This window comes from Lathyrus oleraceus, chromosome 6, assembly GCF_024323335.1.
Source record: "Lathyrus oleraceus cultivar Zhongwan6 chromosome 6, CAAS_Psat_ZW6_1.0, whole genome shotgun sequence".
In the NCBI taxonomy this organism is placed as follows: Eukaryota; Viridiplantae; Streptophyta; class Magnoliopsida; order Fabales; family Fabaceae; genus Lathyrus; species Lathyrus oleraceus.
The window spans coordinates 38,457,913-38,470,238 of NC_066584.1; positions in this window are offsets into that span (position 1 = coordinate 38,457,913).

Sequence of the window (12,326 nt, forward strand, 5' to 3'; positions counted from 1 at the left end):
CTGGCAGTTAATCTCTTCTTTTCGATCGAATTCAGCATCAGTCAACTTGGGACTTTGAGGGTGCTATTTTTCCTTTGTTTTTTCTTTTGATTTTGCTTTTGATTTCTTTTGATTTCTTTTGCACCCTTTCTTTCTTTGTTTTTTTTTTTTTTTGATTGATTTTTTTTGATGCCCCAGTTGGTTGTTCTGCTGATTCTCGAGATGCAGCTGAGTGATCTTCTTTTCTTGCTTAAGAAGTCGGGAAATCTCGTCAGGAATCCCTTCAACATCATCTTCTTCTACTTCGAATACAGGGAATTCAAAACTGGGAGATGACGTCCGATCATTATGTTCAATGGGTTTGAGAAACAACCTGCATAATGATTTCGATATGAAAAACTTTTTGGAAAACAAACAAGACAATCGTTATGCAGATGAAAAGATTGCTTTTATTCCTGTTTTTAGGGTTTTTTGTGACCACCAATTTCATGCAAAAAGCGAAAAGGGAAAACAATTGGAAAAACAAATGTTTAACATGCATTTACTTGAATGAAAATATCATTGCACAAAATGTTGCCAACAATGTCATCACTTCTCCTTTTGGCATGGGAGAAGGGTTTTTAAACAAAGTGATTATTACTCTGACTTATGAACAACTGTAGGAACGCCCACAGTGACCCAATTGTGATAGATCCCACCAGGGATAACAACTGTCAGAATCTCTTGCATTAGTAGCTTCTGCTTTTGATCAACCCTCTTTGTTGAAGACCTCAGGAGAAAAGCCAACGCCAGCCCGCGACTTGTTATCTTCAAGCTTGATTAACACGGGGACCCAAGTCTTCAAAGTTCAGAATACCTGACTGCACGAGGTCTTGAACCTTCATTTTCAACTGAAAGCAACTATCCACATCATGACCAGGAGCACCCGAATGATACACACAATGCTGCTCAGGCCTATACCACCACCGAGGGTTGACGGGTATAGCCGGCGGGTCTCTGGGAGTAATCAAGTTCCGCTCTATCAACGAGGGATACAGCTCTGCGTAAGACATAGGGATCGGATCAAAAATGACCCTCTTCCTCTCATTACTTGTACCGGCTTGATTATCATAGGGAGGCTGGTAAGCCTGCTGTTGCGGACGATGTTGCTGATGTTGATACCGCTGAGTTGGCCTCCCCTGTTGCTGTTGGGTTGCTGGAATAGTCACAGCGGCAGCTTGACGATATTGTCCTCTGTTCGCACTCCCTCGCCGGTGCACAGCATTTGTTTCACTCTCTCCCCTTTTGGGTGCCCCAGAGAATGGCTTCTTAGAATTCAACGAACTTGAAGAGCCACGATGGCGAACCGGAGTACGGGTTGCTCTGACATTAACAGTTTCTGTAGCAAGAGGTTGTCCATTGACTATGATACCCCTCAAATCATCATCCACGTCGTAGTTGTTGACGGGAATAGTGACAGCAGCAATTTGATCATTAACGGGGACCCCCTCTGGTGAAGCACGACTGGGTGGCAGAATCATGGCTTCCTGTCTCTGGGCTAAGGCTCGCAGCTCCTCTTGCCCCTGAACGACCCCTTGCATCATGGTCATGAACTGGGCCATGTTTGCCCTCATCTCAGCCAACTCAGTCTGAACCTGATCCATACTCCTCTGATGATTCGATCTGGTTGCGGTGCGGACGATGATCAACAATCCTGTCTCAGACAGGAGCCAGAGTGAGAAGTCCGAACTAGAACACCTGTTATACAACATGTTATGATTATGATGCTAATGCATATGATGCACATGATAATGATCATTTCTCAGGCCTTCAAAGAGCTTGATTCATCTTCGAAAAAAAAGCAATCTGCAGCAACGGCACAGTATACAAGAGCAATGAGTACCGAGTGAAACCAACAATTTCATCTGTAAATGAGCACCCGGATCTATCAGTGAACAGACTCTGGAATGTACCTGAGAAATGATATGCATGCAGAGATCATTTTTTTTTCTCTTTTTTTTTCAACTTTTTTATTGATTCTTTTTTTTTGTTGATTGCATTTCTTTTGAAAAATAAACATGCTACGATGCACATGATGCAGACACGACTGGCAAGCTGTGCATATCTGGACACAGGATCGAAGCTTCGGCTCGAACTCTGATCACAACCATCTGAAACCCCAAAGCCAACTGGTCAACTGTCATCTGAACCCAATCTGAGAAACTGAGTCACCAACAGGAACACACTGAGTCATCATCAAGTCACCAACAGTCACCATCTGTACCTGTTAAAATGATCATTCCCTCCCCACTCACGGGTGTCATCTAGGTCGGGGTAAAGTCGAAAGAAACGCAGCATAAATAACCTTTCGCAGAATACCATCATATACACACCTGAAGTATGTAACGATGATATCCTACCAGGGTTTGAACTGCTCGTGATATCGATGTTCCGCTAAGTGGCGCATACCACCCGCTTCCCATGAATCACTCTATTCCTAGGTTTCCTAGATTGCACTCATAGCCTGGGTATTGGGCCTTTTACCTCATGGAACTCCCACCCCTAAACAGAGAAGTACAGCCAGCACAGCAGATGAATATGAATGAATGCAAACATTAATGCAAACAATACATGCAAACAATAAACAATGAATGTAATAGATAACACAACAAAAAGCAACCAAAGCCCTAACCTAGAGAGCGCTAGGAGAGACTCGCTTAGGGAAGATGGACCAGCACAGGTCAACTTCACTGTCCCCAGCAGAGTCGCCAGCTGTCGCATTACGCGAAAAACCGGCGGGAAAACAAGAACAACAGAGCCGCCACCGTGCGTTATTTATCCCAAAAGAGGGAAAGGAAACGCTCAGAGTAAACCTGGAAAAAGCATGGTCTCGCGACCAAAGAGAATGGGATCGGGAGTCGGTTATGCGAAGGGAAGGTATTAGCACCCCTACGCATCCGTCGTACTCGACGGGATCCACGCACAATAGGAAGGAAAATGGTTGCTAAAACACTGCTCAAATAAACATCTATACAGGCTGAAAGAGACACAGGATTACAGACAAGACTGACTCGGCAGGACATCGCGTCCTGGGCCTACTTAGTCTATCAGGCATAGACATCAGAGTCTAAGTAGTTCGAACCGGGGAAACGACACATGCTCGCTAGGATGTCGCATCCTATGCATACGTATCTCCTTTGGACGAAGGAGAATCAGAGCATTCGTAGCTCGGCTAACACGCACACAAACAAACACAGGCAAAGGCAAACATGGAGCCTGAATGCCAATCACTGGGCTTACATCAGCATCCGAACCAAAACACACACCATGAAGGCCAACGTGGAGCCTGAATGCCAACCACTGGACTTACATCAGCATCCGAACCAAAACACACGCACACTGGAACCCGACTGCCACTCGATGGACTTACATCAGCTTCCAAGCACACAACAACACAAAACGAAGACACAGGCAGAAGAAAGGTCTCGATTGCAACTAGGGCAAGAGAAAAGAATTAGTGTTAGTTGTTAGTCAAACTCGACAAGACATCGCATCTCGTGCATACGTATCTCATCTGGACATGAGAATCAGAGTTGCCGTAGTTCGGCTAAACTATTCCTGTTGGTTTGTGTTTTTTAAGTGGACAACGTCACTACGCAATCTACCGGATGCTCGACCTTTGGAGACTTACTCACCTGTAGTAGAAGGAGTTGACGTATCCTTAAGAGGGGATAATGTTCGTTTGTGTTTTAGGAAAGCTCAAGCAAGAAAGGAAGTCCTATACGAAGGAACCGTGCTACCTTAATTGACATGCAAACGAGACTACGCGGAGTCTAGCAAACCTAGGGGATACAATCACACCACACAAACATATACAGCATGAAATAAACACACCAACAAGGGGCTCAAACATCAAGGCTAGGCTTTAGTCGAGGGGTCATATCAACCTCAACAAACAAGCCTCTGTATCGGGGTAAGGTTAGCTCTTAACCTTGCCATTGAGGGGCTAAGGTGAAGCTGATGAAAGGTGAGTGAAGATGAGACTTCACAGCTCTTATCCCTGGTCAGGGAGAGCTTCAGACAAAGGAGCGTGGGTTCAGAAAGATGGAACCCTTCTACGCTCAAGACTCTGACTCGAGTGTACACTGTACAAGATCTTGGGCTTGTGTCCCAATGCATCAACACACAGCCGTGCGAGCAGAGGGACGACTCAACAGAATAGTGGGGGATAGATTGCATATCCCTTTGATCCACCAATTGCCTCATAGAGGTCTTTACCTGCTTGGGCACAAATGTAAACAACCACAAACATCGCCTCTTAAGGAGGACTTCAGACAGTTGCCTGGCCAAGTAACAGGCCAGGTCTTCCAGACTACATGAAGAAAGGAAATCATACCTCAGTGCAAATTGCTTATCAAGCAAAGCAAATCAATATTAGCAACTAATGTACCTGAAATCAATCAAATATCATCAGTATACTAATCACACAACTAAACAGCAAATGGTTCACAATTAGCTATAAACAGGCAAACACAATCCAATGCACCAAAGTGCAAGCAACTCAAAAGCCAAACATCCTACAAAACAAAACAAGTTAGTGTACAATGTCAAATGATATCTCAATCAAATGTGAATCCACCTCCTTAAGGTATTAACTTCTTAACCTGAAAAGTCAAAGTCAAACTCAAATGTGAGATACAAGACCACTAGGACAAGCCTAGGGTCAAAAAGAAGGAAAAAAGTTAAAACAGCAAGTGAATCATGATCAACATCAACATTAATCAAATACAAAGAGAATCCAATTGGTCTCATGTCTAAACCATACACCAAATTAATTTCATGCACAAATTAGATCAAGCTAGGCAATTATGAGTCATATAGGAGCAAACAGAAAGATCACACTCAATCAAATACCTAAACAGCTCCATAAATTCCACAAAAATTCCAGCATAAACAGGACACATCTAATGAGCTACATATCAATTTTCATGCCATTTGAACAACAGGAAGTAGGTCAATGAAAATCATAAAGTCAGCAGCAATCCAAACAAGTCAACACATGGTAACAAAATGAGCATTAACTTCAATCACATTCCAAACAGTGAAAACAATTAAGAAATTAATGGGACCAAAGCCAAACTACACCTAAACATGTTATGAATCACTCCATCAAATTTCACATTCATATGATATAGTATGAGCATTCAACAACACATGTAAAGTTTGTTACACAAGAAACAACCCAAAGATGCTAAACAGCAATCAAAAATCCAAATCAATTAGAAAATGGACCAATTAAATCCACCAAAAATCATGTTGAAAGTTAACATACATATTGTATCTCATGCAAAAAATCAGAGTCATAGGTCTAATGGAAGCATGGTAAATTAATTCATGAACTTAGCATGGCATACTGTGACACATATTGTCACACTCAAAAAGAATAAATCATATCTACCAATCCAGAGGTCCAAAAATCACAAATGATATACCAAAATCTCCAGAAATGAGTCAAGAATTAGCATGTGAAATTTCATTCAATTTGGACAATGTATGAGTATTTCATGTTAAAAATGGTGAAACATACAAAAAATGCACACATGGCAAAGATCCCTAGACAAAGGCAAAAAATCTCCATGCACAACTTGAGCTATCATACCTATAAAATTCTAGACAAAATTATGAATCCAACAAAAAAAGTCTCACTAATTTTGGACTTGAAATGGATTTTATGTGAATTTTAGAAGTTTGTGGAATTATTGAAATATTTATTTAAGGGAATACGAATTAATTAATTAAATTAATGGCAGTTTCGTAAATACTTCGACCATGGCCAAATTCATTAATTCGGTGGCAGCGCGCTATTGGTTCTTCATGGAGGGAAACAGGATTTTGAAAGTGCCATGCAAAATGAATGGATCAAACGTGAAATATTCCCAGCTTGGCTTCGTTCTTCACCGTGTTCTTGTATTCATCATCACCAGATGCGGTTTCGATCAAATCTCAATGAAAATGGACAAATCTTATATGGATAGAAAGGTCTAAGTATGTACATTCCAAATATGCAAACGGAATTGTCCAGAAATTCGTATACAAGACGAATCGATCGAAAGAAGTTTTGACATGCAATCTTTAATCCTAGATTTCTCTCTCAATAATTGATTAAAATCAAAACCACAAGCATCTTAGCACTCTACAATGAACGATCTACAAGAAGCACATCACAATTTGGCAAACGGTTAGGTTCGAATTCCAACCTTGATCGATGGCAGTTGATGAATTTGTGTGTTTCCAGGCGTGTAATGGTGAAACAGTTCAAGCTTGATGATGCAGGAAGCGTATGGAATGATTTGATTAGCTCAAAGGTGCTCCACGTGACGAGTTCTTCAAGCTGCCATGGATGAGGTAGTGTTCAACAGTTGCATTTTCTTGGTGCCATGGCCATGATCTTGATTAAACAGAAGTAAGATTATACCTGCAAATGAAGAATTAACCAAGCAATTGCAACAACATTCACGAATTATTGATGAATTTGGAAAAAAAGGTGAAAGTTCAAAGTGAGAAAAGTGAGAGAATTCTTGAGTTTTTTGTGTTTGGATCTGAAAAAATGATTAGTGGTTAAGCAATGCAGTTACAATTATCTATTTATACCAAGGCTTAATCCAAAATTAATTAAGATTAGCAAAATTGGAAGATTAGTGTAATATGCATTTTCACCACTTTTGGTCCAATATGCCCTTGGTTAATGCAGCTGGTTTTTCTCTCCAAACTTGGTTCCAACAGGTCACAAATGACATTTAGAAAGTGTTGCAAAAAGTCCCATCTCAAAATTCCAATTATTTCTCAAATTGGACCATTTTGCCCTTGGATTTTAATTAGTGCACTTGAAAAATGGCCTTTTTGTGTGAATGCTTTTGGCAAAATATGATGATGGATTATGAAAGTACACATTAAATGTGATTTGCTCAAATAAAAACCATCCAATTTGGCCACTCCATGTGAGAGTTATGGCACTTTGATTTCGGGCATTTTCTGAAAATGACTGGACCATATCTTGCTAACCACACATGGGAATTTCAAGTTCTTGGACTTTTTGGAATGGTGAGATCAAGATCTTCAACTTTCATGTTGGACAAAATTTCATTTGAAGCTTGTATGATGAAGTAATTTTGAGGAGAAAAAGTTTCCATTTTGGGCAGCTGCAATTACAGGTCACCTGCTATTTTTGGAAACTCTTGATCTGACCCCCAAATCTTCAACCTTGGTCTTTGGTATGTCAAATGAGACTTGTATGGACATGAATGAGGCCTTTCAAACCATCTCACACCTTCCAATCCATAAAATCAGGCACAGTTGACCACAGTTGACTTTCTATGGTTCCAGCTGAAATTCAGCTTGACTGATGACTTCTGAGCATCCAATCTTTGGCCAAATCACTTAAAAATGATCCTTAGACCATATGAACTTGATAAATCAACCATAGGGCTTTGTTCCAATGAAAATAGCACATGCTTGCTTGTTTGACTGATTCTCCTGATCAGTTTAACCTAATTTGTCAGTGGGCTTGCACTTGGGCAAATGGACAATGCAATGTTATGCAGTGGCCTATGTTATGTTATGACCTATTATGAAAATGAAAGTACAAAAGGTAGGGTGCAAATTTGAGGTGCTACACCAGACTTGAAAGAGCTAAGGAATTTGACATCCTATGTACTAGATCCCTTGGGTTTCAAGGCTCGTTTCGGGAAGCTTCTTCCTCTTCTGACCACTCAGGTGGATGAAGGATTGATGAGTGTATTGGTGCAGTTTTACGATCCTTTGTACCGCTGCTTCACGTTTCCGGATTTTCAGCTTTTTCCTTCACTTGAGGAGTATGCTTATCTTGTGGGTATACCTGTTGTGGATCAGTTGCCATTCAAGGGCTTGGAAAGGGTTCCTACTTCTCAAGAGATAGCAGACATGTTACACATAGATGAATCTCTGGTTGATGCTCATATGACTACCAAAGGGGGAATTCAAGGTCTCCCTTCTGAGTTCCTCATTGCTCAAGCTACTATGTATGGGAAGGCCATGAGTGAGGACGCCTTTGAGGCCATATTTGTATTTCTCATCTATGGGCTAGTGTTATTCCCTAACATCGACAAGTTTGTGGATGTGAACGCTATTAGGATTTTCTCTACTCTTAATCTCGTTCCGACTCTGTTGGGCGATACCTATTTCTCTTTGCATATGAGGAATGTGAAGGGTGGTGGCGCCATTGTGTGTTGTTTGCCTCTGTTGTATAAGTGGTTTATTTCTCACTTGCCTCAGACGGTCGCTTTCAAGGAGAACAAGGAATGTCTACGGTGGTCCACGAGACTTATGCCTCTCACTAATGATGATATCTCTTGGTATAACCGTGTGTATGATGGTGTGCAGATTATTGACTTTTGTGGCGAATTCTCCAACGTACCTCTTCTTGGTATATGTGGTGGGATTAACTACAATCCTGTTTTGGCACGTCGGCAGCTTGGGTTCCCCCTAAAGGATAAACCCAATAACATTCTGTTAGAGGGTGTATTCTTTCAGGATGGTAAAGATCCCCAAGGCTTGAAAGCTAGGATGGTCCGCGCTTGGCGCAAGATTCATAGGAAAGGAAGGAAAGAGTTGGGTCCTAAGAATTGCATCGCTTTGGAGCCTTACACTGTTTGGGTTAGGAAGAGGGCGTCTGAGTATCTCATGCCTTACGAGTATCCAAGACCTACACCTATGATTATGGATAGGCCTTCAACCCTCCCTAATCAAGGAGTAGAGGAGCTGAGAGACGAAGACCGTTCACGTGCCTGGATCCGTGAACGTGAAGAGTTGCTTCAGCAGATTAAGGAGAAGGATGCGTTGATTGAGTTTCTTGAGCATCAGGTTATTGATGACCCTGATGATGTATGGACTTCTCTACTTCCTCAGTCTTCTAAGTTCTGGAAGAGGAAGTATGATCGACTCGCCAAAGAGAAGGCCGATATGGAGGCAGCCTACGAGAAGGAGGTGAAGAGGCTTCACGCATCTTATCTTCCTGTGTTCCGAGCTTTAGATGATTGTTTCTAGGGATCCATAGGACGATTATTTTCCTTTTCTCTTGTGTATGATTGACGATGCTGCACTTCTTTTCCCTGATATTATTTGATGAGATATTTCTGTATGTGATAAAATGCTTAATATTTCCAAAATTTGCAAATAAAACTCTAAAGTTCCTTTGAAATAAAAAACAAATCATATGCATAAGCATTGCATGCATCATATGCATAAGCAGGTTTTGTTTCCGGTCCCTTGCCCTGTGGTCTAACTCTGTGTCCTTCATTTATTTTGAAGACAAGCTGACTCACCGGTACTACACTAGAGCCAATATTTCAAGACTAATGGATCACTTAGAGCAAGAGAATCGCGAGCTGAAAGAGGAAGTGGCCAGATTGACTGCCCTAATGGAGTCATTCATGGCTGCCCAGAGCCAGTCTTCTCCGACACCTTCAACTCCTCCCCAGAGGACAGTTATCTCCGAGATTGTCTCCTCTACTGTGCCCGCTGCCAGTGCACACTTTATTCCAACAGCCATGCCAACCGGGTTCCCGTGGGGGATGCCTCCCAATTTCATGCCTGAGGGTCCTGTTCCCACCTTTGCTTCTCTGACGGCATCTATCCCGGTCCTTGTCGTCCCTCCTCCTGTCGTGCATACTTTGCCCAGGGTAGACGACACCATCTACCATTCTGAGCCGTCTGAGGGTCCAGATGTTTATGAGAAGATGGATGCTATGAACGATCAATTTCTTGAGCTTCGCAAGGAATTGAAAACTCTCAGAGGGAAGGATCTTTTCGGCAAGTCTGCTGTTGAACTCTGCTTGGTTCCAAATGTGAAGATCCCTGTGAAATTCAAGGTCCCTGACTTTGAAAAGTATAAAGGAAATACTTGTCCTCTCAGCCACCTGGTCATGTATGCCAGGAAGATGTCGACTCAAAGCGATAATGACCAACTACTCATCCACTACTTTCAGGACAGTCTGTCCGGTGCCGCTTTGTGTTGGTACATGGGTTTAGACAGCGCGAACATCTGATCCTTCAATGATCTCGGCGAAGCCTTCGTCAAGCAATACAAGTACAACGTGGATATGGCTCCCGATAGAGATAAATTGAGAGCCATGTCCCAGAAGGATAAAGAAACATTTAAGGAGTACGCCCAGAGGTGGCGAGAGGTGGCAACACAGATCGTGCCTCCGCTAGAAGAGAAAGAGATGACTAAGATATTTTTGAAGACTTTAAGTTCTTTTTATTATGAGCGGGTGATTGCTAGCGCTCCTTCTGACTTCACCGAGATGGTAAATATGGGGATGCGTCTAGAAGAAGGGGTCCGTGAAGGACGGTTAACCAGAGAAGAAGGCTCTTCTGCCAAACGTTATGGGGCGTTCGCAAAGAAGAAAGATGGAGAGGCACATGTTGTGACCTCCCATGAGAAACCAAGAAGACCCTCTGTGAGGAGGAATACTGTGCGTCCCACCAGTAACCAGCACCAGGTGGCTCATATAGCACCTGTCTTTAGAGATAATCAACAGTACCAGCATCACAACAACAATCAGCAACCACCTCAGCAATATCAACAACAACAGCATCGTCCGCAACAGCAGGCCTACCAACCTCGAAACAATAATCAAACCAGTACGAGTTACGAGAGGAAAACGGTCACTTTCGATCCTATTCCGATGACGTATGCAGAGTTATATCCCTCTTTGATAGAGAGGAAGTTGATTACTCCGAGAGACCCATCGGCTATACCTACTAACCCCCAGTGGTGGTATAAGCCCGAATTGCATTATATTTACCATTCTGGTGCTCCCGGCCACGACGTGGAGAATTGTTACCCTTTGAAGACAAAGGTTCAAGACCTTGTGAGGTGTGGTATTCTATGTTTTGAGGACGTAGGCCCTAATGTGAAGAAGAACCCATTGCCTGAGCATGGGAAATCTGTCAACATGGTCCAGGGTTGCCCTGGCAAATACAAGGTCAAATATGTCAGTCATATTCAACAATCGCTGATCGAGACGCACCGTTTGGTATGTAACTACAGTCATTATGAGCATGACCATGATAGATGCCGAGTCTGCTCTGTTAACCGATTGGGTTGTTGCCAAGTGCGCAAGGATGTTCAGGAAATGCTGGACGAAGGAGTCATTGAGATCCTTCAAAACAGGAATGTTGATAAAAATGAGCCTGAGGTCAATGTGATCTCCCTAGTGTTTCGGATACCCGAGCCTGTTATCATCAAGTACAATGGTAGCAAGCAGAAGGCTTCTCCCGCTCTGATCATTAAGCCTGCTGGTCCTGTGCCTTACTCTTCTGAAAAGGCAGTTCCCTATCGCTACAACGCCGTAGCAGTAGAGAATGGGAAAGAGGTGTCTTTGCCCTCTTCTTCTGTTGTGAATATTGCCGATGTTAGCGGTTTGACCCGTAGTGGCCGTGTATTTTCAGCACCGCCGAAGCCTCAAATTAATGCTGATTTTGTTGAACGCCCGATTGGGAACGTTGTGAATTCTCCAAATCCGGCACTTGTTGTTAAGCCCTCCTCCGTGCTGAAAACTCCTACTTCTGTTGGCCCTAGTGGCAATAAGAAAGAAGATTGTGATGAGATGTTGAGACTCATGAAAAGGAGCGAGTACAATGTTGTAGACCAACTTCTACAAACGCCATCCAAAATATATGTGTTATCCTTACTCTTAAATTCAGAACCACACCGAGAGGCTCTGCAGAAGGTGTTGGATGTGGCATATGTGGATCATGATGTCACTTTGGAGCAATTCGATAGCATTGTTGCAAACATTACTGCTTCTAACAACCTGAGCTTTTGTGACTCTGATCTCCCTGAGGAGGGAAGAGACCACAACTTGGCATTACATATATCTATGGATTGCAAAGACGACGCCATGTCCAATGTGCTTGTGGACACTGGGTCATCATTGAACGTATTGCCAAAGTCCACTCTCTCAAAGCTATCATATCAAGGGCCTCCCATGAGGCAGAGTGGAGTAGTTGTGAAGGCTTTTGATGGGTCTCGCAAAACTGTGATTGGGGAAGTTGATATCCCAATCAAGATCGGACCAAGTGATTTCCAGATTACCTTCCAGGTTATGGACATTCACCCATCGTATAGTTGTCTTTTGGGAAGACCATGGATTCACGAGGCAGGCGCCGTGACATCCACCCTACACCAGAAATTAAAATTCATGAAAAACAAGAAGCTAGTGGTGGTAGGGGGAGAAAGGGCTCTCTTGGTTAGCCATTTGTCTTCCTTCTCTTATATAGATGATGAGGTTGAAGTTGGAACTCCTTTCCAAGCGTTATCTATTGCT